A 7095-nucleotide genomic window follows, 5' to 3' on the forward strand; every position below is an offset into this window, starting at 1 on the left:
GCCAATAGCCATGGCCACCATCACAGCTGCCTGGCCCGTTCAGGTTCGCATTTGATTCGGACAGACGGTAATGAAACAATGGAGCCAAGATCTGGTGGGCCATTATCTTTAATCCTACCTTGCACTCCGTGGGCGAGAAATACACACAGTTGGGAAACACTTCCCTTTCCATTCATAGCTCCCAAAGCCATTGATTCATCTAAGTTTCCTAGAATCAAAGGTTTCTACCTCACCAGCCTTATTCACCTCTGTTCCCCATCTCCTTTCTGCACAAACTGGCTTCTCCTTCAGCACTCCGCCATCTTGGCTGCTTCTTCTCTGTAAATCTAGTTTCAGGAACCGAGAGAAAGCCTCTGGTCTGTCTCATTTTATGGTTTAGAAATCAAAACCTTTGTCCTGACCTGTGGTAGCACAGTGGATAAAGCGTTGACCAGGAATACTGAGGTCACCGGTTCAAAACCCTGGGCTTGCCTGGTTAAGGCACATATGGGAGTTGATGCTTCCTGCTCCTTCTCCCTTTCTCTCTCTCTCTCTCTCTCTCACACACACACACTCTCTGTCCTCTCTAAAATGAATAAATAAAAATAAAAAATAAAAAACAACCTTTAAGCCAATATACAAATAAGGAAGTCTCCGAAACAAAGTCACTTATCTGAGACATAAATGGGATTTCTCATAAGAGTGCACCACCCCACATCATGCAAAAGTCAAGGGTGTGGGGAAAAGCTTAGTTTGAAAAAGATCTTAGTATTAAAAGGGCGGGAAAGGCTTAGTCTTAAAACTAAGCCTTAGGCTATATTGACTTTGCCAGCTTACAGCCTGTCCCCCACGCCCAATGCAAACTATAAGCAAGCAAACATATACAGTATATTATATTTACAAACTTATTTGACCCCCACCCTTCCATTCCTCTGCCAGCCCCAGAGAGGACATCCACTATCTCCTACCCACTCTTTAGAACCCAGCCCTCCAGCTACGCCTCTGGTGTCCATGCAGCTCCACGGTTCCACCAGCCCGTCTCACGTGTTCTGCCGCTGAAACGAGCAAACAACAGATAGGCAGCAGTTGGGTCTTCTGCTTTGCAGAGAAATGAATGGGTAGAACTCCTCTTCTATGAAGTTTTTAACATGTGTGCCACTGGCTAGCACATTCTAGCATATAAGAAAAAGAAAGAAAAAATTGAGTTAATTTTTATTGTGGTGAAGAAACGAAAAGCCAGGACCCGGACCTCCCCCATTCATGATAGGTACCCCCCGGGTAGGGGTTCTGAAGGTCATTTCTGCTTCGTATATGACGAAATGGGCGCCGGAGATCGACTGGCTCGAGGTTGCCCAGTGCGTGAGTCCTGGACTGGGATTTGAACATAGGCAGGGCGGGTCTGCTCGGCCCTTGTGCAAAACTGCCTCTTCAGAGCAATGGCAGCAGAGGCCCCAGTACCAGCGGGGCATGGATGGGTCTGCGGTGCACCTGGTACCCAGGCACATGTGTGTGTGGGTGGTGGTGACCTGGTGCTGCAGACAATACGATCCCACTTGCAGGAAGTCTGGGTTGGCGCCGTCCCTCTCAAGGACACCTGCTGGTCCCAGATGTCCACACACCCCCTGGTGCCCTTCCTCATTTCTCCAAGCATCTGCTCAGTGCTGCTGTCTTCTCTGCGCAACTCAGAGTTCCGCAAAACCAGAGCCTGGCACCCACGGGGTGCTCAGGACTGTCTGTGGAATGAGTGACAGGAGGAATGGGGAAGGGCATAGAGGAAGGCAGTTAGTTCTAGGACAAGAGCTCCAGGTGACAGCAGTGGGCTGGCTCATAGCTGGCCTTCCTCACGCCACCAACAGCCATCCACCCATTCCACAGATGTCCAGTGAGCCGGGATTGAGCCCTGGCCGCACAGAGCCTTCCATCCAGCTGACGGGAGGGATATTGGACAGATAAAGAACAGAGCGCTATTGGGGGACAGGCTTACAGATCTAGGGACCTTGCTGATGCCACTTCCAGGATGTCCCCAAAACTGTCCCCAAGGCCACTCAAGTGCAAGCCAGGATCCCCCATCAGGAGCAGCAAAGGGTCTCCGAGCAGGCGGTCCTGCTTCCCCACGTGCTCTCCCAGGGAACACCGTCCTACAGCCACCACAGGGATTGGAAAACACGTATTAGGCCATGTCACAACCTTACTCACAGACTTCCAGTGATCCCCTGGTGGAAGGTGGTCAAGTCCAGCTCCTCCGCCCTCTCTCCCTGGGCTCCCCTCTATTGAAGGCCTCCCTTCCCGGGACTTCCTCCCTCCTCACAGCAGTCAATGCTGGGCCCACAGTGCCCCCTGCTGGCCAGAGCGACAAGCTCTTCTGGACAGACCTGACACTTTGGATTTAGAAAAGGCCTTGGGGCCCTGGCCGGTTGGCTCAGTGGTAGAGCGTCGGCCTGGCGTGCGGGCGACCCGGGTTCAATTCCCGGCCAGGGCACATAGGAGAAGCGCCCATTTGCTTCTCTACCCCCGCCCCCCCCTCCTTCCTCTCTGTCTCTCTCTTCCCCTCCCGCAGCGAGGCTCCATTAGAGCAAAGATGGCCCGGGCGCTGGGGATGCCTCCTTGGCCTCTGCCCCAGGCCCTAGAGTGGCTCTGGTCGCGGCAGAGCGATGCCCCGGAGGGGCAGAGCATCGCCCCCTGGTGGGCAGAGCGTGGCCCCTGGTGGGCGTGCCGGGTGGATCCCAGTCGGGCGCATGCGGGAGTCTGTCTGACTGTCTCTCCCCGTTTCCAGCTTCAGAAAGAAAAAGAAAAAAAAAAAAAAAGAAAAGGCCTTGGGAGAGCAGAGGCTGGGGAGAAAGCCAGCAGTGTCACTCTGAGAGAGGAAGGCCTCATCGAACCCCAGTTGGGATCATGCCTGCTCCCTGGGTTGCGGAAATGGAGCTGGGCTGGAGAGCAGTTGTCATCAGGATGGACCTAGGAGCGTGGCCAGAGCCTCCCCTCAGACCAGCGCCCACGTCCGTGCAGGACAGAACGTGGGGCTGCTGTCTGGGTGAGGCATCCACCAGCGTCCTGGGACCTGGACACTGAGTCACCTCCTTCCTGCAGGAACGTCTCTCCCATCGGCAGAGGCCCAGTGCTTGGGCAATTCTAGAAAGAGCTGTGGCATCGACATAGGACACAGGGTGATCGGGGGCTCTCACAGGGAGGGGGGCTGGAGGTTTGGGGGCTGGGACTGTCCTGAGAACAACTTTGTAGCATCCCCGCGCCCCCACTGTGTCCACTGTCCCATGGTCTGGAGCACTGTGGCCAGTGGACAAAGCAGGAAGAGTTTCGGGGTTGCCTCAGTCACTGTGCCCAGTGAGAAGTTCTGGTTCTAGAGACTCGGGACGCGTGCCTCCGATTCAGAAGTCCCGGGGGCATCCTTTCCTTTCAAGGCCTCTGTAACTTTTGTTGACTGGGCTTTTTGTTGTGTTTCAGGTGTCCGTGTGACTTCTGAGCATAAATCACAATGACCACGTGACCATGTAGCTGACCAGTTCACGTGTCTCTGGGCAGGATGCATGGGCCTGGGTGGGAGACCGGGGGTCCAATCGAGTCTCTCGGGTCCCACCATGGAGAGACTCCAGGGGGAGCTACCCCTCCACCCCGAACCCCTGTCCTCTGCCTGTTTGACCCGTCCTACAAGAAACACTGCCTAATGGCACGTCGTGATCAGAATCCCCATGTCGCTAGAGCTTAGGGACGGGTTTGAAGTTACGTTTGCCTCTGTTGTTACCTAAGTTTGAGGAAATGTCAATTATCTAAGCATACTTGGAAAGGGGCCAGTGGGATGGGGTTAGGCTCCCAGGGCCTCTGGAAAATGGCTGGGGCTACTTGCTGTCGGAACAGTCTTTTGCAGAAGAACCCTTACCCTCATATAAATGTCTCCTGGTAGCAGCTGCCACGATAACAGGATTACCAGCCGTTGGCTCACAGTCTTACATTTAATCTTCTCCAGCCAGTTTTCTGAGCAAATCTCATCATCCCTGAAGGGGACTCCCTTTTCTCTCTGGAGGGACAGAAGACAGAACCTACCCTTTTGGCCTCAAGGATGGCACTATTCTCCACTTCCGCCTGTTGCCTTTTTAATTTCTAAACTCACCCAGAAGCCTGACCTGTGATGGCACAGTGGATCAAGCTTCGACCTGGAACACTGAGGTCGCCGGTTCAAAACCCTGGGCTTGCTCGGTCAAGGCACATATGGGAGTTGATGCTTCCTGCTCCTCCCCCCTTCTCTCTCTCTCTCTCTTTCTCTCTGTCTCCTCTAAAATGAATAAATATATAAAAATTTAAACTCACCCAGAGAGGAGTCTCTCACTCTCCCTTCTCACCAAAGGGGAAAACAAGTCCCATAAATTAACATGGTGTTGAGTCAGTCACAGAACCAATTAGAATGGCCCAGCTGCACCCCACCCAACCCCCACCCTGACTTTTCACTGTGGTTTTGACCAGACCTCCATAGGGGAAGCCCTGTGGTCTGGAGGGCCAGCCACATCCTCAATTGCGTGTCCTTGGCTCCCTGCACGAGCTCATGATCTGCTGTGTTCCCTGACATAGAAACTACGTGACAACCTAACGCACCGACACGTTTCTTTGCTTTCCTCTGGGCATCACACCCTTGTCTTCACGAAGCTGTTTTAACTCTGAAACGTTTCGATAATTTTAACGTGGGCAAAGGTCCCGCAACAATGATGCTTTCAGGTTTTGTTGTGTTCTAAGGTCAGGGACCGATTACGCCAGTGTTTCCCAACCTTTTTTGTGCCATGTCCCACCTTAACCTTTCTAAAATTTTTATGTCCCCCCCCATGTAACATACATAATTTTTAACATTAAAAAATTGATTTGTTCACTTAATAAAATAAATGATAGGTTCTAGGAAGAAATCACTATGAAATTGTTAACAAAACACAGTAAGTAAAATTTCAAAACATATAATGAAAAACAGAAATTTAAATTCCAAATAATTTTAATACAGATTTTTCTATATTAATTTATCATTTTAATTTAGTGTGATCCTTGCGCTTGATGCTTGCTGCACAGAGATTTTATATTAGGTTCCAATTTGGTTAGCTTTAGTCTCAAGTCTCCACGTTGTGTTATATCCAGCCGATTTCTTTTTTTTACCAGTAAATCATTTACAGCACTAAATCCACATTCAGCTAAAAATGAAGATGGAAACGGTAGCAATAATTTTCTTGCACATTTGGTTGAATTTGGGTATTTGATTTCTGTTTCCTCACAAAGCCATGCCATCGCTCCTTTGATATTAAATAAAGCTTTAACTGACTCATCATTTTGCAATTCTGCGAGTTCTTCTTGATACTGCATATTTGATATATCAGACAAATCCACTAATATTGGCTGCATCATCCTGTTGGGAAATCAATTTGTTTTAAATCAGAAAATCTTTCTTTTAAATCAGCCAATAGAATATTCAAATGATTGACAATAACAAGTAAAGCGGTATCGGTTACTTCACATTTTTGGAGCCAATGAAACTGTTTAAAGTTTTTGTTGTTAATATGTTTCTGACATAACTCAATATTGGTAATGAAACCAAATATCTTTGCTTTTGCATCGACAAGAGTTTTATTTGTTCCTTGAAGTTGCTTATTTAATATATTTAGTTTTTCAAAGATATCGGCTAAATAACTCACAAATGCTTTACCATCTATTGTTAACAGATACTTCATTTCAGGTTTGTCGCTTAAAAACTCACTAAGAGTATCAAACAGTTCCATAAATCTTTTCAAACAGTTTCCTTTACATAGCCATCTTACTTCAGTATGAAGTAAAAGTCTCACATGGTCTTCATTTTGTTCTTCACAAAATAGCTTGAAAAGACGCTCACATTTGGCACTAGCTTTAATAGCATTAACACACTTTATTACTGTATGTAATACTTCATTCAGAACAGGCGAGATGTTTTTAGCTACCAAGTTTTCCCTATGAATAACACAATGCACAAGAATCATTTCTGGATTCGCATCTTTCATCAATTTTAAGCAGCCATTTTTCTTGCCCATCATACTGGGAGCACCATCTGCAGCACAAGATGTTATATTTTTCATTGGTACATCATTGACATCTAAGTAGTTTTTTAGCTTATTATATATATCTTTGGAGGTAGTGGTGCTTTCTAATCTTTTACAGAACAACATTTCTTCAGCAAAATGTCCTTTATCAATATATCTTACGTAAGTTATCAATACTGCCTCACTGTCTCTCAAAGTTGATTCATCCATTTGCAAGGAGAATTTTCTTGTTTTCAGCTTTTCAATAAGTTGTTTTTCAATATCCTCACTCATTTCATCTATTCTTCTGCTAACAGAATTGTTACTGAGTGGCATAGCTTTTACATCTTTGTCATCTTTTTCAAGAACCGTTTTAAGAAATGCTGATATTAAAATATGTGTTAAAATATATTCAATGTGACATAGAGTAAACGTATACTAAAAATTCATATTTATTTAAATGTATATAACACATTTACTACACTACCACCGCAAATCAAAAGGTATCTATATTTTTCTACTTGACAAAATTTTCTGGAAAGTTATGCTTCTAAAATTAAAATTGTTGTGCATGCACTATTATAGCCCCAATAATATTTATAAAATATTATTGCTTTCTAGCCCCGATGCAAGAAGTACTTAATAAAGAGTTTAATATTGATAAAAATAAAATCAAATACTTACCAATTATATCTATACAATATATATATGTATATTTATTAAATCAACGACCTTTTACAACAGTTTTGACTGACACTTATTTCAAATTAACACCAACTGAATGATGTGAAACACTACAGAAGTTGCGATGGGCCAATTAGGTGAGAATAACTGCGTTGTTTAGCAAGTTTTTAAAACGTCCGGGGTTCCCCGCAGCAGACGGCACGCTCCGCGGTGAACCCAGGACGAAGTTTACTTGACGCCAATCACCCAGTTGATATTTTGGTCTCCTCAAACGAAATTATACTTAATAATTATTTACTGCAATTATTTAAGAATTGCATTTTTTGTTAAATTTGGCACCAATATCTAGCATTGCATTTAAATGGCCCAGGGCGAAAGAGTTAAAGTCGTGTCGAGT

Source organism: Saccopteryx leptura, chromosome 3, assembly GCF_036850995.1.
Source record: "Saccopteryx leptura isolate mSacLep1 chromosome 3, mSacLep1_pri_phased_curated, whole genome shotgun sequence".
NCBI lineage: Eukaryota > Metazoa > Chordata > Mammalia > Chiroptera > Emballonuridae > Saccopteryx > Saccopteryx leptura.